At 45.8% G+C, this 26,983-nt stretch overlaps 1 protein-coding gene across 5 annotated transcripts in view; it reads left to right on the top strand.

Moving 5' to 3' along the window:
* RNF144A (ring finger protein 144A) overlaps positions 1–26,983 on the top strand; it is a 115,061-nt gene that overhangs the window by 405 nt on the left and 87,673 nt on the right. For all 5 annotated transcript variants that reach the window (XM_060027151.1, XM_060027150.1, XM_060027149.1 and 2 more), the window contains exon 2: positions 23,663–23,807. The gene's annotated coding sequence lies outside the window, so the exon portion shown is untranslated. The remainder of the gene's footprint in view (positions 1–23,662; positions 23,808–26,983) is intronic.

Here is a 26,983-nt window from a genome sequence, read left to right as displayed (position 1 = left end):
GAGCGGCCCTGGGTTGGGGGCCGCGGGACGGACGACCGCGGTGGACGGGGTCTGGCGAGGGCGAGCCGCCGGGGCGCGGGGCGGGGTGGGGGCGTCGGGAAGGTTCAGCCCGGCCAGAGTGGGCCGGCGCCGCGTCCTCCGCGGGGCACATCCCGGCGCCCGATGCCCGCGGCCGCCAGCCTCGCTCCTCCAAGCCGTCCCCTCCCCAGGGGCGCGCGGAAAGTTCCCTGCGGGTCTCCCTGCCCCACCCTCCGGCGGTGGCTCCCCAGCTTCCCCGTACTGTCCTGGGCACCCAGCTCTGGGCGCTCCTGCGAGCCTGGAGACTCAGGGTCGCGGGGAGGAACGGGTGCCTTGTGCACCCTTTCGATCTCCATAGGCAGACCTCTGGATGGGCACTCCAGAAGTTCTCTCTGCCTGCACTTTTCCCAGTGAACAATTATAATAATAGTAAAAATCTCGCTCAACAAGTATCCCATGCTGGCCTTGTGCCAGGCCTAAGGCAGGCGGGGTGAGGGAGCCCCAGGGGAGTATCCCCAGGGGGTCCTGCTGCCCTGCGGGGGGAGGGAGCTCTGGTCCCTGAACTAAAAACGGACCTCACGTCTTGCTTTGAACTGTTGTGGGAGGAAAGCCTTTTTCTAGGAGCGGGCCTGGGGATCTGATAAGGACACATTCCAGTGAATCTGGCCGGGGGCAGCTGGCAGATAAGCTGTGCGGATAGTAAAGTGTGAGAAGGAAAGTGCCGTGTGTGGACACCTGCCTGAAGAGTTGTGAGCTCTGTCAGTGCCCAGGAGGTAGAGGCAGGGGAAGGAGGGTCCCAGCTGCTGGGGAGCCTGGTACTGGGTCAGAGCTTGAAGGAGGGGCAGGTTCTAGGTGACAGGAAGGGCCCCAGGCCAGAAGGAACTGCCCAGCGGAGGAAGGGGGAAGGAACACAAAGTGTGACCCTCGAACTTTCCCACAGGCCTGCAGCCCAAGTGTTCCCTTTCCTGGTACTGAGACTCAGGACCTGGTCTTCTGCAGTTTTCCAGCACCTTTTTAATTTTTGCTTTTATTATTTTTTAGAGAGTACAAAGGAATTATGCCTAGAGTGGTCAGATGAGGGTAGATCGTGAAATTCTGAATTCCAGGCCTCCTTTGGCCTTGATCCTGTGGCAGTGGGAGCCACTGATGCTTTTGGAGAGTGAGCTGGGCCCGGATTTAGAGTGGTGAAGGCGGGGTTGAAGGATGGGGACCTCACCTTACTGTCCAGTGTGGGGTGTGTCGCCTTTAGTCCCCAGCGTGGGCTCCCACCTGTGCCCTTGCCCCTTACGAAAGGTCAGGCATGGATTCAGAACCTCAGGAGAAAACAAGGTGCAGATGACCTAATTTTAATGGGAGGGGCCTTTTCCAGATCCAGCACCACTGGGGTTTGGGAGTTTGTTTAAAGAAGCTCTGATTCAAGTGTCAGGACGCTTGGAAGAGGAGCTGATGAAGGGAGAACTCAAGTGCGGGGGGCAGAGCTGCAGCCGGCAGATGATGGTATGGGCGCCCACGGGCTGTGAAGATGGGGGTACTGAAACCTGCAAGAGCACTTACCAATCCCTGTGTTTTAGAAGCGTGTTCCGGTGCCCTTACTTTGATCGAGTGTAATCCCTGCATCCAGGTCTTCACCTGAGTTCAGGGCTTGGCTTGTGGACTCGATGTGGTTTTGGACTTGGAAGGGACTGCCCACACTTCACTTGAAGCTGCTGGCGTTTAGCGGGTGAATGTGCCGCTGGGCCAGACGGCGGCAGGGCCAGACGCCGGGAGCCACGTTGCCTGTTTTTTCCACTGTGGTTCATAATTTGTCCCCACTGCCTTCTTTTGTGCACACTTCTCCTTCTTGAGAGCCTTTCTCTCTGGTGTAGAGACAGGGGAAGTCTGTCCCCGCAGACAGAGCATCACGGAGCTCGCTGGTCAGCACAGGTCACCAGGCCAGCCGGCCCACTGTGACGGAGGACATTGTGGACTGGAGGGGGGAGGTCAAGGGCCCCAGCGACACAGAGGGCCATGACTGGCCTGGGCCTGGCATCAGCTCTCCCGACGGTCTGCTGTTCTTTCTCCTGTTCCACCCTAGAACTGGGAGGATGAAGACGTGTCAGCTGCCCTGGGGTCTGTGGTCTGGAGCCCCCCAGACTCTTCCAGCGCATCTGGCCAATAAGGACCTCCCCTGGATCCCTGGGGTGTGGAAGATGAGAGGCAGCCACGGGGCTGTGAGTAGAATGGAATGCTTCTACGGAAGATGGACCCTCCCTGTATTCCCTTGGGTAGTTTCCTACCTTGGAGACCCGAGAACTAAGTTGAAGGTTCTTTCCTTTAAGACTGGAAAAGTCACGTGAGGCAATCCTTTCTGGAACCAGCCTCCTCTCTCCTTTGTTTCTGCATTACTGACACACATGAATACCTTTTCTTAATTAGATGAAGAAATTAAATGGAAGCAACTGTTCACATACCTGCTGGGGATTCGGGCTGAAAGGCAGAGCTTGTACAACTTTCTGACCCAGCTCTGTGACCTTGAGCAAGTGTCTTAACCTCCCTGTGTGGCCCCAGTTCCTTCAACTGTGAAACTAAGGTGTTGGTCTAAATGATTTCCAAGATCCAGATATAAAAACGTGCTGCTTTAAAGGTCTTTTCCAGGAGCCTCAATATTGCCAATGCAACCATTTTTAAAGAATTTTGCAAGAAAAAACATTATATATATATTTTTCTTTCAGAACAATGGCTTTTCTCAAAGATGATAATTTGAGAGATGGGCTTTGAAGAGGGTGGCTCCTTGGTGATGAGAGTCTGGCATCTTCCTTCTTTCCTGGAATCTAAAGCCTGAACCGGATTGTGTTTCCTGAATGGCCTATAGATAGACGCAGAGTAGGGCTTTCACCAAGAAGCAAGTGGACAAGCTGGATGCAGTGTTACAGAGAAAAAATAAGTTCCTGGATAGCATGAAGAAGCATGTCAACCAACATATTCTAGTCTCCTGGAGTTTGGCTCCCTGGAGAGCCAGGGAACAGTGGGTGTTCATTTAGCGTTTTCCATCACCAGGTGCTGATAGGAAGTGCTCTGTATGCTCGGACCCAGTTCTCACTTGGCCCATAGGATAGGCATCTCTACTGTACCCAGCCTACCAAGGTGAGAGGGACAAGGAGAAGCTGTGGCGTCCAAGGCCAGGTACATGGTACATGTTGAAGCTGACATGGAACTCAGAGTCCTGTGGAAAAGGATATCCTCCATGACCTTGAGGAGGCAACGGCCTGGGGGGCGGAAGGTAGACAGTCACAGATTGTTCTAGCACTGGGGTCGGCGTGCACCATGCAGTGGGGCGTGGTGAGCAGCCTGCCCGCTGGAGCCATTGATGCTGGCTAGGACCCGAAGGATGAGTCCCGGTTAACCAGGCAAATGAGAAGATCAGGGTCAAATTCTGGGGCTGGGAACAGCAAGAAACTGCCTGGGGTGGGAAGGGAACTTCGGGCCGGCACGGCGGGGCTGAGCCCCTGTCCTGTTGGAGGGTGGCCCGGCTATCTCTGAACCCTGTTCAAACCAAGCTCCTGGGTGCAACGGCGCTGCTTTCACTTCTGGAATCTCCTGGACCATCCCAGCAGTGTGGGGGACTTCCATTCTTTGGTTTTGGAGCCTCTGTCCTAGAAGTCTTCCCCCCTTTTCCCTTCCTGCCCCCAGTTTCCTTGGTAGAGGAGAGAGGCTTCAGGGAAGATGAGAGGAAGCCCAGCGGCAGCCATGGTTTTACAACCCAGCGTCGCCACGCTCTGTCTGCGGGGTCACGTGAGCAAGGCTGCTGTGATTCCCCAGGTGATGGCAGCCGGGCCTGCAGTGGGGAAGCTCCGAGCTGGAAGTGAGCCCCAGCGAAGGATGGCAGTGAGACTGGGGTCACCCCTGCTCCTGCCGGCTCCACCCTGCAGGCAGGAACCCGGGCAGAGCTGGTGGGGCAGGGAGTTCCAGACCCAGCAGATGGAACCCTATGATATGGTTGACCTGGGACATGTTTCGGCCTCCAAAGGGTCAGTTTTCAAACAGTCCTTTGAAACAGCATGTTTGATGTTGAGGTGGCAGCGTTTAAAGGTGGTTTGGAGGGAGGTGGGCTGCGCAGGCTGCATCGAAGGAGGACAGAATGCCTTTCGGACTCCACGGGTAGCCAGGGAGCCGTTCCTTGACGGTCTGTCTCTGCATCCGGGACATGGTCCCTGGCCAGCGGCAGGTGGTGTGTGCATCCCCTCCCTGCTTGTCCTCTGTAGCTGGCAGGTCTTCAGGTGCTCTCACGTTCCAGAACAGCCCCGCTGGCCACCCCTTGCTGCCTCCTTCGCGCGGAGGCTTGCCCACACACCCTACAGGAAGGGCAGCCCCCTGGGCAGAGAGGCTGCTTTCCCCCGCCCCGCTCATGGGTGGAAAGTGTGCAGACCTCTGCATTAGGGGGCCTCTTTGACCTCAAGGTAGAACAGTCTCTTCAGTAGGTGTTCTGAGGCCAGAATCATGCAGATATTGTTTCACTTTCCCGGGACGACTTTTGCGGTTCCCAGTGGTGTCCGCCTCCAGGCTCACCACTGACCTCTTGTCACTTTCCTGCTGAGACACCGTTGCTTGTTAAGTCACGCATGTGTCCCTGGATCGAGCTTCTGAGATTCTTCCCCACTTGGTTCCAGCCCGTCTTTCCAGGCTGATCTGTCCGCAGCTTCCACACGTAGGCCCTGGAACATTCTCCCACCACCTCCACGTGCCAAATTCCTAATGATCCTTCCAGGCTTCGCACACATGTTGCCTTTTTCTTAAAGCTGTGGGGTCATCAACGTGGTAGCCGTGGAGGCTGACTCCTCCAGCACTGGCATCTTGCAGATGAGAAAATGCAGGCACGGAGCAGAGAGGACGGAATGGCAGACCTGGGGCTCCAGCCAGGCCCCTTTCTTTCCAGGCCCCAGCCTCTTCTCCCATGAGCTGGGAGCCTCTTCTCTACCAGGTGTTTCCACAGCAACGTTTTTTCAGAACCTGTAATTGCACTTAAACCTCTCTACTCTAATTTTCCTGTAACTTTATCATTTCTTTTACTAAATTATAAGCTCTACAAGGGTAGGAACTTCTTCATGTTTGCATTCCCTCAGTGCCTATCATGCTCTCTCTAAATGAATTTTTGCTCTGTGATTGAATCCAAGATAGAGAAACCTGGTTCAAAAGGGAACCTGAGGCGGGTTATCGACAAAGAGATGGGATCAGGGTTCACATTCTGTTCTCCAGCAAGATCTGAGCAAATCGAAAGATGCTTTCTCTTTGGGGAGGTCAGGCCACAGAGCAGGACACTGCAGGATGTGTTCCTGAGGATGTCGGGGACCCGGGGCTGCGGGTGAGGCTCCATCAGCCTCATGAGTCTGGATATTTCTAATGGGAGACAGAGGTGCTCTAGGTAAAGAGGTGATCAGGGTTCCTGGAGTGTTTGCCAGGTGAATGTGGTGGGGACCCTCGAGTCACATAGACGAAGAGAGCTGTTAGAGGTTCTGGACCTACAGGGCATGTAAGATAACCCATAGTGGTGAGTGTCTTCTCTGTCCCCGAGGGGTCTGCTTTTTGAGTGCCTTCCCCTCTGCTTTGGTGCATGGGGCCAGTTTGCATTCAAGAGCATCTTGTAGGCTGTGTGTTCCCAGAGCAGCTTTGCTCTGGGAAGTGGGAAGGCTTGCAGACACCCTGGGGGGCTGGCTGTTGGTTATGCCATTAAGAACACAAAGAAACAAACAGTCCCATAAATTGATTTTTCCTGACACCCTGATTGCCACACGGTACTTCTTGGTACCACATGCATCGCTCATAACAGTCCTAGGACAATGGAACACAAAGAGCTTCCCGAAGGCTTTCAGAGCTGGCGCCTTGGGAGCCGAATTTGTTGGCGGAAACTGTATATTTCTTCCTAATTGCTTGGCAGGGGTGAGGCGGTGCCAGTGCTGGTGTGGACCAGACAGAGCTGGGTGTCCCTGCTGGGATCGCAGTTGCTTCTTCTTCTTTGTGTCCTGCTGAAACGTTAGCCTGAGATAGTGGGAGGTAGAGTGGTGTGTGGGCTGGATGTATGAGAAAGAAGAAAAACGGGATCTTTAGTCCCTCAGCTCGTGGGACCCTAAGAAATTGCCTCTGCTTCCGTGTTTATTCTCCCTGCTCCTCCCAATCTCGCTCACTGAGACCTTACTAACTTCCCTCTTGTCCTCAGGCAGACGTGTGATGCTATAGACCCAGGGTTTGTGTGCCCCCCGAGTTCGTATGTTGAAACCTGACCCCCAGTGGGATGTTGCTAGGAGGTGGGGACTTTGGAAGGTGATAGGTTTAGATGAGGTCGTGAGGGTGGGGCCCTCATGAATGGGATTAGTGCCCTTGTATTGATAAAGTAGACCCCAGAGAGCTCCCTCGCCCCTTCTCTGTGGGAGGACATGGTGAAGACTGCTGTCTGTGAACCAGAAATGGGTCTCACCAGACACCAGATCTGCTGGCACCTTGTTCTTGGACTCCCAGCCTCCAGAACCGTGAGGAATAGATGTTTGTTGTTTAGAAGCCACCTAGTCTGTGGAATTTTTGTTAGGGATACCTGGATGGACTAAGATAGGCAAAATGGCTCGTCACCAGTCATACTCTGCTGATCATCTTCAGAGACCCTTATAAGGTCATGTTCCCAGACGCTGGGACCTAGGAGTTCAGCATATCTTTTGGGGACACAGTTCAGCCCATAACACACATCTCCCAGTGCCATGCAGTACATGTGCATATGTCCTTGTATGTTACTGTATGTCTGGCCAGCAACACAACACTCCCTGTGTCCTCTGTGACAAGCCATGGAAGGGGCTGGTGGCTGGCCTTGGTTCAGCTGCTCTGACAACCCAGCGTCTCCTGTGTCTGCACCGTCTTGCCCTGGACCCCGTGGCCAGATGGCTCTCCAGGCTGCACTCACACCCGTGTTTAGGTAGCCGGAGAGGTGGGGCAGTTGGTGTCAGATCCATTTGTCTTTCTTTATCATGGAAACCACCCTTTCCAAAAGCACCACGGCTGCCTCTGTTTCTGTCTCATTGCGGTAGGCTGGACGGCAACTCCAGGGAGTAAGAGAAGCTGAGAACGTGAGAGACCACGGGAGCAGGGAGAGCATCCCCGAGTGGACGGGACAGGACAGAGCTTCCGGTGTGGTGCGTGGCTAGACTGTGATTTAATACAATGTCTTTGCTGCTCTCACTTGCTCTTCTCTGAAAGGCAAGAATCCATATGGGATGAGATCCAGACCACTGTGCACGTGGCTTAAATGTTCGTGGTGTCTCGCCAGTGTAGTGCAAGCACCCCTGAATCTCCCGTGGATATCTGTGGTTTGGGGTGCAATGAGGGCCAGGAAATCAGTCCAGTCTTGTTCATTTCTGTACCCCTCTAACACCTGGCACACGGTAGGTGCCCAGTAAACATTTGTTGAACTTAGTAGGCGTCTTTTTCCTTCAAAGATGTTCGAGTCCAGAAGCAATCTCGTCATTCCTTCTTTCTTCTTGTTCATTCATTCACTTGGCAAAATGGTTTTGGTCCTGGGGGTTGAAAGGCAGATGAAGGAATAGACAGTGAGGGTGAGCCATGGGGGGTGGGGCGGGGGGACTGGTGAAGCGTTTCTAGAACAAGATAGGGTGTGCTGTTCAGTAATCAACAGGACGGACAGGTATCAATCTCGTAAACTTTTGTAATTTTATAAATTGCAGTTTCACTAAAAACAACCACTTGGGACACAGGAATTTCCATATAGCAACACTGCTCACTCTCCATTTCTCCTATTTGTGAAATAGCTCCAACGTAAGGTGCATGCTTTTTAATATGCTCAGTAAATATTCATTGAGCCCTCACCCTAAGCCAGGTCCTGGGCTGTGGAATGTGCAAACGTGATAAGTCTCTGAAGGAAATGTTTTCAGTTTGTCCTTCGATGAATGTACCCTTCCTATAGCAGAGTGGCCGGGAACAGTTCTTATCTGTTAATACTTTAATCACTCCTAGGATTCTTTTCCTTTGGCCTGAAGCCATGCTTCCTTGATAGTGACCTTGTTTTCTCCCTGTCCCCAGCCACATGCAGCTGGTCCAGCCTTTGTCCAGGAGGACCAGCTCGACTGCCCGAGGGGGCCGCTGGTTGGAGGCCTTGAGCTGTGTCCTGGGGCCTGACAGATAAGACCTCTCTTTGGGGACCTCTTCCTGGTACAGCAGGAGCAAACCAAAGGCGGGCAGGCAGAGGGGAGTGCGGGTGGAGGTCCGGGCTGTCCAGGCAGCAGCCACTGGTCCTGTGGGGCTGCTGAGCCCTTGAACTGTGGCCATTTCCACGTGAACTGTGTCCTGAGTGTAGAAAGCATCTGGCTTCCAAGATCTAGTGTGAAAAACAGAAAGCAAGATATCTCATTAATAACGTTGAAGTTGATTACATGTTGAAATGATTTTAGTTTGGCTGTATTGGGTTAAATATATTACTAAAATGAATTTCCTTTGCTTATTTTTACATTTTATTTTTAATGTGGATACCAGAATGTTTAAAACTACTGATGCGGCTCTCCTGATATTTCCTTGGACTGATGGTCCAAAGGGACTTGGAGGGGTGAGTTTCTTTTTCAGCTGACAGACCTTGTGACCAGCCCAGCTCTGCCCCCTTCTAGAACCTGGCCACCCGGGGACTTGGCACTGGTGGGGCCGGCCAGGAGCGGGTCTGGGCCTGACTTGTGTCGAGTTTACTGTCACTGGACGGTTCTCTCTTGAGTTTAGTCCTGGATGCTTGAGATTCCTGCCCAGCTCGGCCCATCCTCTTCTCCACAGCCTTCGCTATTCAGATTCAAGCATTCCACTGAGTCCATTCAGTACCAATTCAGATGCAAGTCCTGGACTTTTATGTTTTATGTGTAAAAGGAGGGGCTCGCCTTAGATGAACACTTTTCTTTACAAAGCTCCTTGATCATTGAAATCTGCCTCGACTGTCAACTTCCGGCCTCGGGTTAATAGCCGCCTTCCTGGTTTTCTCTCCCAAGTCCCCCGTGGCTCACAGTGTCCACCTGGCTTGCCCTGGGACATCGGCTTCTGGCCACCCGCTGTCCAGGATCAGGTCAAGTGTATCCACCAGTCCTCCACCACTAGATGCCCAATGGAGGCTGGTTGAGAGAATCCTCTCCCACACGTCCCCTCTTGGTGAATCTTGCCACCTGTGCCTGGCCTGAGTCCACACATCTCGCCTAAGATGTTCTAGAGTGTTTTCTCCAGCTGGTCAGCCACCCACCCAGGCATCCTTCTCTAGCTGACCTCCGGAGAGCTGTCGTCCTCATTCCCGGCAACGGTGCCTGCCTTGTTTGCATCCCCACTTTCAGAGCTGCCAGCTTTTTTTTCCCTGCATCTTTGAGATGTGTTTCTTTCGCCTGCCTTTTCCATTCTCTGGCCTGCTGTCCTTGGCTGGCTGTATTCCCCGCAGTCACTGGACACACTGCCATGGTCCAGGGCGACCCAGGATACCTCTGCCTCCACATCACCTGCTTTTCCCTGCATCCCAGGCTCACCTCCGTTTTCCTGACTCGGCACTCTGCCTTCTCCTGTGGTCATCCTGGCTCACCAGCTGCTTCTCTTCCTGCCGGTTCCTGGGAGCTCTGCGTGGCCCCTTTGGACCTCATCCTGGCTCTGAACTGCCCTGGCATTTTGCGGATGACACGGAGTTGAGTCAGCATCCTTTCACTCGCGATCACAGCAGGCACGGTGCCTAGGGCCTGCGAGCTTTGCAAAATTGAGTATTTTAAAAGCCTGGAAACAAGTATTAGCTCCAAAGTATTATAAAAAAACAAGAAAGGAAAAGAAGCCCAAAACCTGAAAAGCCAAAATTGATGGTAACACCCGTGTCGTGTTATGTCAACAAAATATAACTGTCATTTAGTCAGCTGAGAGTTAAGACACAGTTATATAGAAAATCATATTCAACCTGAAATGAGGGTACTTTTTAGTGTTTGGCATGATTCATGGTGGGGCCTCTGGGAGTAAAACATCCCTGAGGTAAGCACTGCTCTCCATGCTTTTGCCTTCTGAGATTCAGACTTCCCCATTTATTTATCACACGCGCCTCGCTAAATGGCGGGCCAGGCCTATCACTCAGTTTTGAATTCCCAGCACAGGGCCTTTTACACCCAGCTTCAGTGTGCTAAGCTTTTATCGCAATTCAGTACGTTAAAAACATAAATAAATGAGGGACATTAAGATACTGCCTGAAGGTTTAAAAGTTTTCTCTTTTTTCTGAAACACTACCCTATGGTAGTTTCTAAAACCACTGACATTTATAAACGGACCCCACGTGACAAAAACCCTTAGATGAACTGCTAATAAAAATAATCATCTAGAAGCTGCAAATGTAGTTTGTATCATTTTAGCTTAGATTGTGTGTGGGTCTTTCCTTCCATGGACCCCATGTACTTTATACCACTCTGCTTATCTAGAAATCAGTCTAGTTACAGCGTAGCTACCGTTATGTGATAATAAATACCTTGGGTAGTAAGATAAAACATTTCTGGGTTAAAATTTTTTTTAATTGAAAAACAATCCTAAGATAAGTTAGCTACAGGGAACATTTGCTAATATGACGAAGTGAGCCCTGCTGCAGAGCAGGAGCATTTAAATATAAATCATGTTGCCTCAGCAGGAAGAATGAATTGCTAGGTCTAATCTGGGGGAAGGGATGACTGAAGGATAAATGCATGATTTTTATTTGTAACCACATGATTACTTCAGACAGTTGCACTTTGGAGAATTTTGCTCAAGGAAATGATACTCAGTCTGGAGAAAAAGAAGTGCTTGAGGCCCAAAGGCTCTTCATTTGTTTCTTTGTGTGTTTTTAATAATAGCCCCAAATGGCAAACATCTAAATATGGATAAGCAAATACCCCGCTCTTATTTGGTAAGATTTTTAGAGATTATGGTCATGGGAAAATGTTTAAAATATATCATTAAATGAAAACAATTATGAGACTGAAGTGTATGCATGATATGTGTACAAAGATGGAAAATATACCACAGAAAGGAAATCCTAACTCACAAGGATTGTGACATTTTTTTTCTATTTTTGATTTTTTAAATTGTGGTTCTGTTTAATTTTATAGTGGACTTATTTCAGTTTAAAAACGTTTAATTATAAATTCTGCACTCCCCCCTCAAAAAACTTTATTATTTCATATACAACAAATATATTTCAGCAAATAACTCTGTGTCTCAAGTGGACGTTCTGCTGCCAGGGCTTGAAGAGAAATGAGTGTAAACTAGTAGACATCCCTTCTGTTAAACAAGATAAAGCAATACAAACACTGACATTTTTCCCAAAAGGGGGCTCTTTCAGGCTGGCTTGTAGCTAATGCCCCTGCATCCCAGCAGTGGCAGTTCATGTCAGAACCATGACTCGCCCTGTGAAGTCCGGGCACCTCCTAGCCCTGTGGTTATGGTCACTGCCTGAGCTGAACGGAGCAGGACTGCAGGCCCGGTGGCTCAGAATCCTGCCCCAGACTTCACATCTCATCGGTCACTTCTGCAAAAACCTTTAACCTCTCTGTAAACGGTCCCATTTTATTCACCTAAAAAGTGAGACTAGTACTAGGGCTACTTCTTTTTTTTGGCTCCTCTGAGGATTTCATAAATCGCCAATGAGAAAACCTGAAGAAACGCCTTTAAGCTCTATCCAAAAGGCAGAGTCACGAATAAGTCTTCAGAATTCCACAGGGACGGGGGCAGCCAGGTATGAGATGTGAGGAAGTGGTGAGGGGTCTGGGAACTCGGACAAATACTGCCTCTAAATGCTCTCAAATTCCATCTGGGAAGCACGTCCTGGTTGGATACAATACTGCCCTTCTGGTCCACAGAAATGGAAAGTATTAGACCCATCAAGGCTGTTATTTTCTCTAGCTTTTCATTTGTTTCTGTTGAGCACAGTCTAAATGAAATAATGCCACATTTCTTCCTTTCCTTATTTTTCTCTTTTGATTGTTGTTTTGCTTTAAATTTTCAGTGAAAATGCTCTAAACCACTGCATTGCTGGTAGGCAGATACAGGCTATGGGCTGAGGTTAGTCCTACGTGCATTTCTTATTGAAAGCTCACACTCCTTATGTTTTATGTACCATCTTAACCATCACAATTTTAGCCTAGCTAGATGTTTATCAATTTTACTGATCTTTCAAAGAATCAGCTCTTGGTTTTGTTGCTTTTCTCTGTTTTGTTCTGTTTATGATTTCATTGATTTTTGCTCCAGTTTTTATGATGTCTTTTCTTCTGCTTGTTTTAGGCCTAAGTTGCTCTCTTTACTCTAGTTTTCTAAAGAGGAAGCTTTGGTTATTGGTTTTAGATCTTTCTTCTTCCAGCATATAGGCAGTTAATGCTATAAATTTCCCTGTAAGCACTGTGTTTGCTGCATTCTGCTCATCTTGATAAGTTATATTTTAATTTTCATTCAGTTCAAAATATTGTTAGTTTCTCTTGAGGCTTCTTCTTTGGCCCATGTGTTATTTCGAAGTGTGCTGTTTAATCTCCAGATAGTTGGGGATTTTCCAGCTCTCTTTCTGTTATTGACTCCCAATTTAATTCCATTGTGCAGTGAAAGCATACTTGGTATGATTTTTGTTGTTTTTGTTAATTTGTTAAAATGTGTTTTAGGGCCTAGAGTGCTCCATATGAACTAGCAGAATGTGTATTCTGCTGTTGTTGGATGGAATATTCTATGTGTCAAATAAATCAAGTTGACTGTTTAGTGCTGTTCAGGTCAGCTATGTACTAACTGCATTTCTTCTTGCTGAATCTGTCCATTGCTGAAAGGAGTGGGGAAGCCTCTAGCCATAATAGTGGGTTTGTCTATTTCTCCTTGCAGGTCTGTCAGTTTTTGCGTCTGTATGTTGCCACTATGTTGTTAGGTGCATACACATTTAGTATTTTTATGTCTTCTTGGAGAATTGACTCCTTTATTGTTACGTAGTGCCCTTCTTTATCCCTGATGATTTTCCTTGGTCTGAAGTCTGCTTTGTTTGAAATTAACATAGCTACTCCAGCTTTCTTTTATCATTAACATGTTATGTCTTTCTCCATTCCTTTATTTTTAACCAGAGTCTTTTTATCTAAAGTGGGTTTCTTTAGACAACATATAGTTGAGTCTTGCTATTTTATCCACTCTGAAAATCTCTGACTTTTAACTGGTATGGTTAGACCGTTCACACTTAAAGTGATTATTGATATAGTTGGATTAATACCTACCATAGTTGAAATTGTTTTCTATTCATGACATCTGTTCTTTGTTTTTTTCTCCCCCTTTTTCTGACTTCTCTGGTTTTGAGTATTTTATGTCATTCTATTTTATCTCCTCTATTGGCATATCAGTTATACTTATTTTTAACCTTTTTCAGTGGTTGTCCTAGAGTTTGCTATATATATATAGTATATATATATATATATATATGTATGTATGTATTCAATGCACATATTTTACTAAACTAAGTCAGCTTTCAGATAACACTACACCACTTGCTATGCAGGAAAGGTGCCTTATAGCAGGTATTCCTGATTCTTCTCTCCCTGCCCTTATGACTTCACTGTCATTCTTTTCCCTTATCCATATTCTGTAGTCACCCAATGCACAGTTGCTATTCCTGCTTTAAATAATTTTCTTTTAGATCAATTAAGAAAATTAAAAAATGAAACATTATATTTTACCTTCATTTATTTTCTCTCTAACTCTTACCCTGTGTTTATGTTGATCTGTGTTTCTGACTTATTTTCTTTCTCTCTGAAGAACTTTACATTTTTTATGGTAGATTCCCTCAATTTTTGCTTGTCTGAAGAAGTATTTATTTTTCCCTCACTTTTTTTTTTTTTTTTTTTTTTTTTTTTTGCGGTACGTGGACCTCTCACTGCTGTGGCCTCTCCCATTGTGGAGCACAGGGTCTGGACGCGCAGGCTCAGCAGCCACGGCTCACGGGCCCAGTCGCTCCGCGGGATCCTCCCGGACCGGGGCACGAACCTGCGTCCTGTGCATCGGCAGGCGGACCCCCAACCACTGCGCCACCAGGGAAGCCCTTTCCTTCACTTTTGAGGGATAGTTTTCCTGGAAATAGAATTTTAGTTTGGTAGTGGCTTTCTTTCAACATTTTAAATAGTTCACTGCACTTACTTGCTTGTACGGTTTCTGTAGAGAAGTCAGATCTACTTTCTTATTCCTGCTCCTCTATAGGTACAGTGTTTTTTCTCCTTCATTTCTGGCTTCTTTCAAGATTTTCATTTAGTATTTGATTTGTGCAGCTGAGTATGGTATGCCTAGGAGTACATATTTTGGTATTTCTCCTATTTGATGTTCTCTGAGCTTTCTGAATCTGTGGTTTGGTGTCTGTAATTGATTTTGGGAAATTCTCGGCCATGCTTGCTTCAAATATTTTTTCTGGTGTTCTAATTACGTATATGTCATATTCTGACATATGCCTATGTCCGTATGTATATTGAAATTTTCCTACAGTTCTTGAATGTTCTTTTATTTATTTATTTATCTATCTATTTATTTATTTATTTCTGTTTGCATTTTAGTTTGGGAACTTTCCTCCTGTTGAAATTTGAAATTTTCCTACAGTTCTTGGATGTTCTCTTCCTTCCTCGCTCCCTCCCTTACTTTCTTTCTTTCTTTCTCTCTCTCTCTCTCTCTCTCCCTCTCTCTCTCTTTCTTTTTGGTTTGCATTTTAGTTTGGGAACTTTCTTTTACCTGTCTTCAAGCTCACTGACTTTTCACTGTGCTTACTCTGTTGATGAGCCCGACTAAGGCATTCTTCATTCTTTACAATGTTTTGTTTTCTAGCGTTTCCTTTGATTCTTAAAAAAAAATCCATTTTTATGTTTACATAACTGTGGGTGAAAAATGTCACCTGCCACATCAGTAGACAAAAGATGTTGTGGCCATCAAGCCATCAGCCACTGCAGCCACCACCAACTGTGTACCCTGAGGGGATTTAGGGTGGAGAAAGGTAGGACACTGGCCCTAGATAGCTGAGGTGCACAACAAAGGAATGGTTTCGGGATGAGTCCAGACTCTTATATCTTCCCATACATAGAAAAGTGCTAAATTCATTAACTTGAGATGTCTGTTTTTTCTTTAATTAACTGTAATCTTTTAATGTTCTGAAGACTGGGTTTTTGTTGCAAAACTCCTATGAATCCTGGTTCCTCCCTTACCTCTTCAGAGCAGTCCCTCAGAGTGATTTGAGAGGCTGTCTCCCAGGCTTAAGTCCTCAGAAAATCCTCCAAATAAAACATAATTCTCAACTTTTAGGTTGTGCATTTTTTTTCAGTCCACATAACCCATTGGCTTTGTGTTTTGTCTGCGCTGCCCCAAAAGAACCCTTATTGCATTAACCATAGCTGTTTTAATCCCCTGTGTGATAATTCCAGTACCTGTGTCATGTCTGGGTCTGGGCTTGATGCTTGCTCTGTCTCTTCAGATTGCAATTTCTCTTGCATATGGTATGCTTTGTGGGTTTTTTGTTGATAGCTGAGCATGATGTATTTGTTAGTAGGAACTAAGGTAGAAAGCCTTTAGGGTGAGGTTTTATGTGAATGTTGGTAGGAGCTGAGCTGTGTTTAATGTGTGCTGTAGCTGTAGGTGCCAGAGGCTTCAAATTCCTCTCATGAACTTTTTTGTCTTCCCTGACGTCTTTGTGGTTTCCTAAGAACTTTCCTAAGAACTCATCATTAGAGGGTGTCTGTTTCCTGCAGCCCTCTCACCTGTAATTCACTGTTACCATACTGGTGCCCTGTTAATGGGGCTGTAAGTTGCGAGGCAGGGGAGTATTCTATACTCTCAACATTAAGCCTCAGTCTTTCAGCAGGACAGTGTACCTGGGCTGTGTTCTTCACAAGAGTTTCTTAGCTATTTTGCTCCTCCTTGGGTGAGACAGGGTGAGACAGGACTGGAGTGGAGTCATTGCTGTTCTTCAGGTTCGGTGAGGGCTGCAGAATGGGCCTGTGTTATGTAGACCATCTGGGCATATTTCAATTGGTTACTCTTCCCCTCTCCAAGCTAGAACCAGGAGTGAATTTTCTTGGTTCTTCACTGTGAGAACCTGGTGGGATTCCTAGAGGTCAAACCCACCAAAGCATGGGGGCCTCCTCAAGACTGTGGCCCCTAGTAGTTTCTTTCTCGCTCAGTCTAGTTCATACTCAACTTCTAGCAATTCATGAAAATTACCATGTAGGTGATCCTATCTGTTGTGGCCTAGAGGATTCTCCTTCTGGTGAGCAGATCTTGGCTGTGACTTTGTGACCTCTCCAGATTTCAGGGGATTGGTTTGCCCTGCGCCCTCAGTTTTCTGATGGGTCCAGAAAGTTTCTGATTGTGGGTTTGTCCAGGCCTTTCGTGTGAGAATGGGAGTGACAGCTCTTTATGTGTCAGAGCTGAAACCTCAGGTCTCCACCCTCACAGTTTTCTGCCCACATGTGCTATTCTGCCTTACTCTCCTTTGTTCAATAACAAACCTTGTGAAGGCGTTGGCTGTGAGACTGGAGAGGATATCAATGGAAACCAGGGCACTCAGAACTGCGGTGTGACACTGGGGAACTTTGTGGGTCTGGGCCTTGACTTTTTAACCTATAAGTGAATGAAACCTCTGTTCCCTTCCAGCTTTGAATCTAACCTTCTCTTCCTTCTAAATTACTCATGATACTTTGCAGGAGATTCTGCGTAGGGTAGGTGTTCAAACTTTTCTTCAGTAGGCTGATAACTTTTTGCCCTTTGAAGTGGAGCATAATTAGCTGAATAATCTTTTCATGGCTAATTTCATTGTTCTGTCATTTATGGGACATGATATAATGGATTTACATATATTAGGCATTTAAATATTTTTGAAAAACGTAATGAATGACTTGAATGGAATTTTTCCAGGAAATATTGTATTTAAATTTTAGTTTTTAAAAATGAAGTGCAAAAGAACCCAGACACAAAGGGTCACATATTGTATTATTCCTTTTGTATGAAGTTCCCAGAATAGGTAAAACCATAGAGACAGAAAGCCAATTTCTGGTTGCCAGGGACTGGTTGGACTGAGAGTGGAGACAAACTGCTTAGTAGGTAATGGGCTCTATTTTGGGGTGATGCGACTTATCTTGGAACTTGATTGAGGTTCTGCTTGTACAACATTGTGAGTGCACTGAATGCACTGAACTGTTAACTTTAAAATGGTTAATTCTATGTGAATTTGACCTCAATAAAAATCATATGTAGCACATTAAAAATTCAAAAGTCTAACAGTATAAAAACTTTTACAGTACAAAGCAATTCTTCCTTCTGCCCCAGGCTTTTAATCTTCTGAACCAGATGCACCTGCTATCAGTTTCTTATATACTTCCACACCAGTCCCTCTCACCTCCCTTTTTAAGTGGGAAATGCTGCATATTGCTTTTTTTCTACTTATTTTGGATTTTTCTTTATCAGCACATAAAGATCCACCTTTCTCTTTTTCCGAGCTACATAGTCAAAGGAGTTATTTTCTAAGTTCTTAAAGTTGGTGTGTGTTTTATCTCACCATTCTAAATAAACCATTCTTTCCTGTGGTAATGCCTCTACTATAACAAGCTGCTTAATCTGTGCCTAATTCAGTATCCAGTTGGGTAAATCAATCTGCTCTTTGTGAGCAGGTTTAAACCTAAGAATTAGCTTCATTTTTATGAGTCATTTCTTAGAATCAGGAAGGATGATGGTATTAGCCAAATGCCTTTTATCACAACAAGATAATTGAAAATCATTTAATTAATTGATAGTTAAGGAGCCAATGAATCTGTTCCATAGCTGTAATTTGACAAATATCTCCATTGCTGAAGACCGTGTTTTATTTTCCTCCAGAGAAGACAAATGTGAAATAACTAACTGCAGGACGACTCCAAAGGGATGGCTGTGGGGCCCTCTGTCTCCCAGTGTGTGATGCTATTAGTATACAATACCCGTAGACAGAGATGGCTTTATACACGCCGGACAAGACCTCTATTCATCTCAGAGTCAAACAAATTGCACATACGAAAACCTCCACTTGCTGAGGCCACAGAAGCTGAACCGAGTAGAACTACACGGATTTTTGAATTAAGAACTTTCAAGCCCAGCAGCAACTAAAAGACAGTTCTTGATTTGGAAATTGAAAGATTGGGAAGAGGTAGAGGGGCTGCCTTTGGATCTCTCTTGAGTACTCGTGTGTACGGAACCGTAGGTAAGTGGGAGGACCTCACTCTGTGAGCTGGAGTCTGTGCTGATAACCAGTGGAGTCTCAATGTCCGTCCAGTGTAGAGACAGACAGGAAGAAGGAAGAGCCTCCACTAACTCTAATCCCTGTGCCCATGGCAGAGCCAGTCCCGCTCTAAGGATTTGCTTCAGGGAGCCCTGGAATGCAAAGCAATGGGGCTTTCTGTGGGATTTTAATTCAGCTTGCAGTACGAGATCCTGGGTGAGGCCAAAGAAAAATAACTCCTTTCTCTCAATGTTAGCATCTCCTGGGCAATAGACTACATGAAAATCTTTAGTTCTAAAAGCTTAGAGTTATAAGTGTAGAAAGTGAAACAAAAACGTTTAATTAGGAATAAAATGAGGAATAAAATTCTCTTTAGTATAAAGTGATCACTAACTGTTTTTTTCTACATTCTTCTAGAAAAATTTTGTGTGTGTGTGAGTGGATAACTAAAACTTATGTTTGTGAATGGGATTATTATACACATTGTTATGTATTATGCCTTTGTATTTGCTGTTATGTCTTAGACATCTCTTCATACCAATGCCTGCAGGTCCAGCTCCTTTCTTCACTTATATGAAAGACACCATCTTATTTATTCAGCTTGTCCCTTTTGATGGACATTTAAGTCACTTTCCAGTTTTTATCTTGCAAAGAGTGCTGTGAAGCATTCTGTCATCTGCCCGTTCCCAAAGTGATACCTGGTTATTCCGACACCTGACATCCAGCACCCACTCTGATCACTATCGTTCCTCAGTGCAGCTAATCCTTTTGCTCCTGGTCTTCAGAAATACCTCATCCCCACAGGATCGTCAGCCCTACTTTCTTTTCAGCGTTCACTGCCAGCCTTATGTCTTCAATCCTCTTCTTTCTGAAATGTGGCCCTTTCTCCCACTTTAGTAATCACCTGGCAAAACCCATTTTTGGCTAAGTCCATTTTCCTGCTACTGTGTGCCTGCACCTGAGCTGCTGTGTGGAGGTGAGGGAGTGCTCCGCCTGGCCCCCTGCCACCCTAGATCTGACCACAGTGCTCCCTCAGCAGGGCCAAGCAATCCTGCAGTATGTGTGTATATATATATGTGGGTGTGCGTATATGTATTACGAAATTCTGAAGGTTTTGAGTGGTTATCACTAACCCCAGTTTTTTCTTTTGTTTTTGTTTTTTTTGGCCGTGCCATGAGGCACAGCATGAAGGATCTTTGTTCCCCAAATAGGGATCGAACCTGTGTCCCCTGCAGTGGAAGCTCGGAGTCTTAATCACTGGACCACCAGGGAATTCCCCCAGTTTTTTTCTAATAAGCCTGGTTATTTTAGTGATTCCAGCTGTTCTTTGTTTGGTGAATTAATTTAGCAAGGAATAATCTTATATATAACTCACTAATAGGACCCATTTATATATTGATGTACATACAGTTGGTGAAATAATTTCTTTAATGCGTATTTTTGTACCAGGTTGGCTTTCTCAGGTTATTCCAAACAGTTGAGACCTTTGTTATTTGATGTAACATCCCTGTTCCTATAAAAGGGTGAATTTATTAAATTTCTATTGGAATGAAATTGAGATTCCAGAGGAGCACAGACTTAGGAAACAAGAAGCCTGGTCCTAGGCTGTGGTGTGTCATATTTCTTCCAGTGACAAAAAGTAATGTTTTTTATGTTTGATCACCCAGGAGAGTAATGTGTGGGCATAAAAGTTCCTATCAATTCTGATCTCCTTGAGAGCAGGATCATGGCAGATCCGTGTTTGTATCATTCCCACCCAGATGGTGGGAGTGCAAAAAAAAGGTTAATAACTGATCAATGTTTACTATAGGTGTTTCTGCTAAAACCCAGTACATATATTCCCAGTTCTCTGCAACACCAGCACTAAAAATAGCAGGGCTTGTGGGGACCTAGGATGGGGACTGACCGATCACAATCTGTGCAGCTCTGTAAGCAGAGCTCTGTGAAGGGCACTGTTTCATACCTGGAGGATTGAGCCAAGGCTGGAGGTGGCCACCACTTCCACAAAACGTGTGATTGAAGAACCACCGTGGGAAACACTGCAGCACTTTAATACTTTAACCCCTGCTTGTTTGTGGAGCCCAGGCGATGCCAGCGTAAGGCAGCCCCCAGAGTGGGGCTCTGGAAGGTGGGCAGGGGTTTTCCGACCTGCTGGCAGCCTGAAAACACACAGGCTCACAGCACAGCCTCCGGGCAGAGAGCTCTGCGTGCAGCCTCTTTTCATGAACCTTTTTCTAATGTAGCTAAAAGTCTTCTGTTGTCACTGCAGCAGCTCACCGAGAGCTTTTCTTTCTTGCTGAAGATTATAGTTCTATTTACTGGCTCTTCGTACCTGGGAAAAATGGCAGAAACATGTAGTAAAGCAGACTTTTGTATTATCTTTTGTTTGAAGGATTCTTACTGATTGCCAAGTACAGGCAGAGAAAAGATGTGCAAACACAGGGTCATATTTTCTGAAGTTGGTACCTTGATGCTTCAGGGCAGAGGAGGAGCTTCCTGCAGGTGGACAGGGTTGCTCTGTGCAGGGACCAGGTGACGGGCGGGGGTAGCTCAGAGGTTTCAGCCTCCACATTGAAGGCTGTAGGCTTTGGGAGCTGGTCAGGAGCATTGCAGGAAAACTCACTTGCTCAGGCCACACGTGGGCAAAGCTTGTCATTTTAGTAAAAGCACAGGGAGGAAGCGCTAGCTCCAGAGGAGATGTGGATTTGTCCATTGGGATGTATCTCACGTCTACCCCGATGGAAACATCTGCTGCTCTCGGATGCCCTACTTTGAAGTGACTAGAAAGACAGAATTGATTTTGTTCTTTGCTTCCTGACCATAGATGCCTAAAAATAAGCCAAGTTCAGATGCTGGTGTTGCATTTCTGATGAGCAGATGCTGTACTTGAGGAGAGAGAAACTTGGGAAATTCTGGAGTTAGTATGCCTTTACATTTTTTCCAGTTGATATATTTCTTTTTCAATAATAGTTTCATTGAGACGTAACTCATATAGTATAAAATTCATCATTTTGAAGTATAAAATTCAGGGATTTTCAGCATATTCACAGAGTTGTACAAGCATCAGCATCATCTAACTCTAGAACATTTTCAGTTCCCTCCCAAATCCCTGATCCAATAGCCGTCACTCCTTACTCTGCTTGGCTCAAACCCCTGGAAACCATGAATCTACTTTCTGTCCCTCTGGATTTACCTGTTGTGGATATTCCATATACATGCTTTCTTGCAGTTTGTAGCCTTTTTGGTCTGACTCTTTTTTTTTTTTTTTTACTTAGCATGATATATTCATAGTTCATCCTTATTGTAGCATTTCAAATCCGTTCTGTGGACGTACCACATCTTGTTTTCACATTCACCAGTTGATGGACATTGGGGCTGTTTCCACTTTGTGGCTATTTTGAATACTGCTGCTATGAACATCCATGTACAGGTTGTTTGTGGACATTTGTTTTCCATCCTCTTGGGTGCATACCTAGATGTGGGATTGCTGGGCCATATGTGACTCTGTGTTTAACCCTATGAGGAGCTGGCAAACTATTTCCCAAAGCAGCTGCCCCACTTCAGTTTCCAGTAGCAATGTGTAAGTGTTCAGAATTCTCCACACCCACACCCATGCTTGTTATCTTCTGTCTGATTCTAGTCATCCTAGTGGGTGTGACGTGGTATCTCATTATGGTTTTGATTCGCATTTCCATAATTGAATAACCATGTTGAACATTTTTAAATGTGCTTATTGGGCATTTGGATATCTTTTTTGGAGAAATGTCTATTCCGATCTTTTGCCCATTTTTTAATTTGGTTATTTGTCTTTTTATTGTTGATTTGAATGTGTTCTTTCTATAATCCGGATACAAAGTCCTTATCAGGTACATGACTTGTATATGTTTTCTCCCTTTCTGTGGGTTGATGTAACTTTATTGATGGTGTTCTATAACACACAAAACTTTGCAATTTTGGTGGAGTCTCAGTTTATCTAACTTTTCTTTTGCTGTTTGTGCTTTTGGTGACATATCTAAGAAACTAGTACGTAATCTCAGGTCACAAGGATTTACTCCTATGCTTTCTTCTAAGAGTTTTATAATTTCTGCTCTTCCATTTAGGTGTACAATCCATTCTGAATTAATTTTTGTGAAAGGTGTAAGGTCTGTGTAGAGATTCATTTTCTGAATGTCAGTATAATTTGCTGAAAAGCCTATCATTTACCCTCTGGGTTGTCATGGCAGTCTTGGCGAAAATCAATTAACCGTAAATGTATGGGTTTATTTCTGGACTGTCAATTCTAAGCCATTGCGCTCTATGTCTTTCCTTATGCCAGTATCATACTCTCTTGATTACAATAGCGTTTTTTTTTTTTTTTTGACATCCAAAAGTGTGAATTCTCCAACTTTGCTTTTCTTTTTCAAGGTTCTTTTGGCTATGTGAGATGTCTTGGATTTCTGTATGAATTTTAAGAACTGCTTGTCAATTTCTGCAAAAAAGAAAGCTGAGAATTTAATAGAGATTGCATTGAATCTGAAGACCTATTTGGGGAGTAGTGCTGTCTTAACAATATTGTCTTCCAACCCATGAGCACAGGATGTCCTTTCTGTTTACTTAGTTTTTCATTTCTTGTAATGATATATTGGTAGTTTTCAATGTACAAATCTTGCATATCTTGTTAAATTTATTCATAAGTATTTTATTCTTTTTGATTCTGTTCTGGTGCTCTTCTAACAGCATATGTTATTTATCCATTGTACCAATTTCTGCCTTTTGATTGGAGCGTTTAGACCATTTAGTGTAACTACTGATAAGATAGAATTTATTTCTGCCGTTTTGCTTTTTTTCCTTATGGATCTTATGTCTTTTGTGTTCCTTTATTCCTCCATTTTGCCTTCTTTTGTGTTAGTTTCTAGCATACCATTTTAATTCTGTTGTTCATGTCTTATACATTTTTCAGTTGTTTTGTTAGTGGTTGCCCTGGGGATTACAGTTAACATAATCTTGCCTTATGTTTAAACTTTTCTATGGCCCTAAACCTCTGCCTGTAGGAGTCCCACTGGGGCAAACCTGAATGGCTGTGATTGGAAAAGGAGGGGACAGAAATGGAGACCCAGGGACACATTGTTATCTGAGAATTGTCTGTGTTGGTAGATTTATCTGTTAACTTCTTTGTGGAATTTGATTACCTATACCATAAACCTTAGTTTCTTCTCTGGTGGTACCTTCCAAATGTTGATCAGATTAGATTTCTAGTAGTTATATCAATAGCTTTCCCCCTTGGGTTGGGGATTTGAAAGGCTGATGTTGGGTTCTAAATCAGCACAATGATCTTTGCTGCCCCCTGCCACCCCCCAACCTGCTCTCTAAGCTCCTGTGCCCTTCTCCTGCTCCCCAGGTGTTCACCCTGCTGAGTCTGATATACTCCCCATCCCCCAGGTCTGCAGGGACCCCAGTGCCAGAGATCTTCCCCCACTACTCCAGATGGGCAGCCTGTCATGAGAGGGAGGGCCAGCTGAGCACATCAGGACACCAGGATTTGGCCAGAAGACCGTTCCTCTCCTCCCATCAGGACTTTTCAAAGGTAACTTTGACATTGGAAAATGAAAGCTTAAAAACGTTCATTTATGTCTTCTTGGTGGGCTCTCAGGCCACTGTTGGGAAAGACCCCAACCTGGATGGGTTTTTCTGTACCTCTTAAACCACACCAAATAAGCAATTGCCTAGTTTGCTTCCCTTGAATGAGTTTTGAGGATGGTCTTCAACATATTATGTTAAGCGGTTATAGTAATTAATATGTTACCAAGGCTACCACACGGGTCCTCATTTTCTGCTTTTAACAAGCTCATGAGGCTCTTATTGCTAGTCTGGTTTTGTAGACCAGGAAACAGGTTTAGAAGATCAAAGTGACGTCCCTAGGGTCTCAGTGATTCATTAAGTTGTCCAGAACATATGGATTGAGCAGCCGTATTGCGCCAGGTGCTGTTCTAACCCAGGACCCACGGTGAGCACAACGGACGCAAACTTCTCTCATGGAGATTCCAGGTTGTGGGGGGGGGGGGGCGTGTGAGTGGAGGGTGGGGACAGGCACCAAGAGACTGACCACCATGTGAAGAAGTAAATTTCATGTCTCATTCCCAGGCATAAGTGTTGTGGAGAAAATAAAAAGCTACCAAGTTTAGAGGGGTGGAGTTTTAAATGGAGTGCTCCGGGAGGTCTCATAAAAAAGTCAACATTTGAACGTGGATTTAAGGAAGTGTGGGAATTAGCCATTTAACCGACTGGGACAAGAGACTTGGAGCTAGAAGAAAAGGTGGGTGTGAAGGCCCAGAGTCCAGTCTGTGCATCGCAGCACGTTGGGGGAACACCGAGAGGCAGGGGAGCCAGCAGAAGCAGTGAGTCGGGCGGCGGGGTCAGACAGTGGTCAGGAGGTAACAGAAACCTGTTAGCATCGCGGGCTATTGGGGGGAATTCTAGGCTTTACGACGGGAAATCAGTGCAGTGTTTTAGGCAGAGGAGGGACGGGATCCATTTTGATAGGCTCATTCTGGTATCAGTGTTGAATGATGGGTGGTAGACCAGGAGACCACTTAGAGGTCATTAGAGAAATCCATTGTAGTAAGTCAGACAAGAGATAATTTGGTGGCCTGCGCCACTGGTAGCCGTGGAAGTAGGGAAACGTGGTCACATTCTAGATATATTTTGAAGAAAGAGCCTTTACGATGTCCTGGCAGAATGGGTGTGGGGCTTGAGAAGAAGGGAAAGTCCATCATGATGGCAGAGATTTTGGGTTGTGCAACTAGAGGGAGTTGTCGCCACCTGAGATGGGGAAGTCTGCAGGGTGGGGAGGGTTTGGTGCCAAAAGAGGTTAGAAGTTCAGTTTTGAACAGGTTGAGTTTGAGATTATAAGACCCCCCCAAATGGAGATGCTGAGTGGACAGGTATATCCACATCCGATAGTTGAAGATGGTGATCTGAGCTGGAGGTACAACGGGGGTCTCTGGCCTGCAGTTGGGATTTAAAGGAATAAGGTCAGTGAGATCCTAGTGAGAGAGGAGTTCTCAGGATTGGGCCCTGGAACATTCCGGCTTTAGGAGGAGCAAAGGAAGTGGGACACCAAGAGGCAGCCCCTGGAGAGGGAGGGGAAATCTAAGGGTGAGGCATCTCGGAAGCCACATGAAATCACTTCAGAAGGAGGGAATGATGAGCTGTGCCCAGCGTGTGGATGGACCAGATGAGGCGGAGACTGGAATTGACTCTTGGATCAGTGCCACGCAGGTCATTGGTGCCTTCCGTAAAAACAGCAAAATGTCATGTGGGTCTGGTGACTATGGCAACCGAGGGAAAGATGGAGGGAGAACTCTGAGACCGAGATTGTTGACGGCAGTTTGGAGGTTTGCTGCAAAGGGGAGCCGAAAATGGGATGGGACCTGGTGGGGTGAGTCAGGCCAAGAGAATTCGTTTTGAGTTGGAAGCATTAACATTATTTATACGCCGATGGGAATGATTCAGTAGAGAGTAAAAAGTTGATAATATAGGACAGAGGGTTGCTGGAAGCATGTCTTGAGTGGGTGAGGGAGGTGCGTTCGTGTACAGGTGGAGTTGTTTGCTTCAGGCAGAGCACAGATAGTTACTGGTGGGGGACGGACTAAATGACAGATACATGGGGGCCGAGGTAGTGCTCAGAAGAGGAGTTTTCTTCTGATCGCTTTTATTTTCTTTGTGAAATAGGAAGTAAAGTCACCAGCTGAGAGAGCCATGGTGCAGGAGGGCTTGTAAGTTTGGGGAAAAAGGGAAGGAGGTGCGGAGTGATCACCTGTTAGTCGTAAGAGTCCACCTGTACTCATCGGTGAGATTGTGTGTTTTTCTAGACAGTTCAGCTGTGGAGTTGAGGGCACACACACACACAATAGCTCAAGAATTGAATTATGGAGAACTGTGAGTCTGTTTCTCTTTTGTAAAAAAGTTCATTTGTATCAATTTTTAATTATATTTCACATATACATGATATCATATGATATTTGTCTTTCTCTGTCTGACTCACTTCACTTAGTATGATAATGTCTAGGCCCACACACATTACTGTATATAAAATAGATAACTAACAAGGACCTACTGTATAGTACGGGGAACTCCACTCAGTATTCTGTAATAACCTATATGGGGAAAGAATCTGAAAAAGAATGATGGATACATATGTAAGTATAACGGATTCATTTTGCTGTCCACCTGAAACTAACATACATTTGTAAATCAACTGTACTCCAATAAAATTAAAAAAAAAAAAGAATCGAATTGTCATTTGGCTGAGCAGAGAGGGACAGATTGACAGGGGTGGCCCAGCAATAGCATCTGCAGGAGAGAGATGGCCCAGGTCACCTGGAGATTGCCACGGTGACTTGAGGACAGAGGACATCGGTCGTGAGGAGGTTGGGCTGGGCGATAGGGGAATTGGAGGTGCAGGAGAAGGGCCAGAGCTGTCTGGCCGGGGACACTGGAGGGAATGGCTGGGGAGACCAGAGGTGGTGGGCTGACCGTGTGCCTGAACCTGGGGATTTGGGGTGCTTTCGGGAACCTAAATTCCAGCGTTCCTTGCCCCGAGCCTCAGGTTCTCATCACCCCACTTTGCCTTTTCACTGCCTGCCCTTTATTTTTTAAATTTTTTGGGCCACACCTCTAGGCTTGTGGGATCTTAGTTCTTAGACCAGGGATTGAACTTGTAGTGAGAGTGCGGAGTCCTAGCCACTAGACCACCTGGGA

The sequence above is a fragment of the Delphinus delphis genome, chromosome 12, assembly GCF_949987515.2.
Source record: "Delphinus delphis chromosome 12, mDelDel1.2, whole genome shotgun sequence".
Lineage (NCBI taxonomy): Eukaryota > Metazoa > Chordata > Mammalia > Artiodactyla > Delphinidae > Delphinus > Delphinus delphis.
This window is presented reverse-complemented; position numbering and strand designations above follow the sequence as displayed.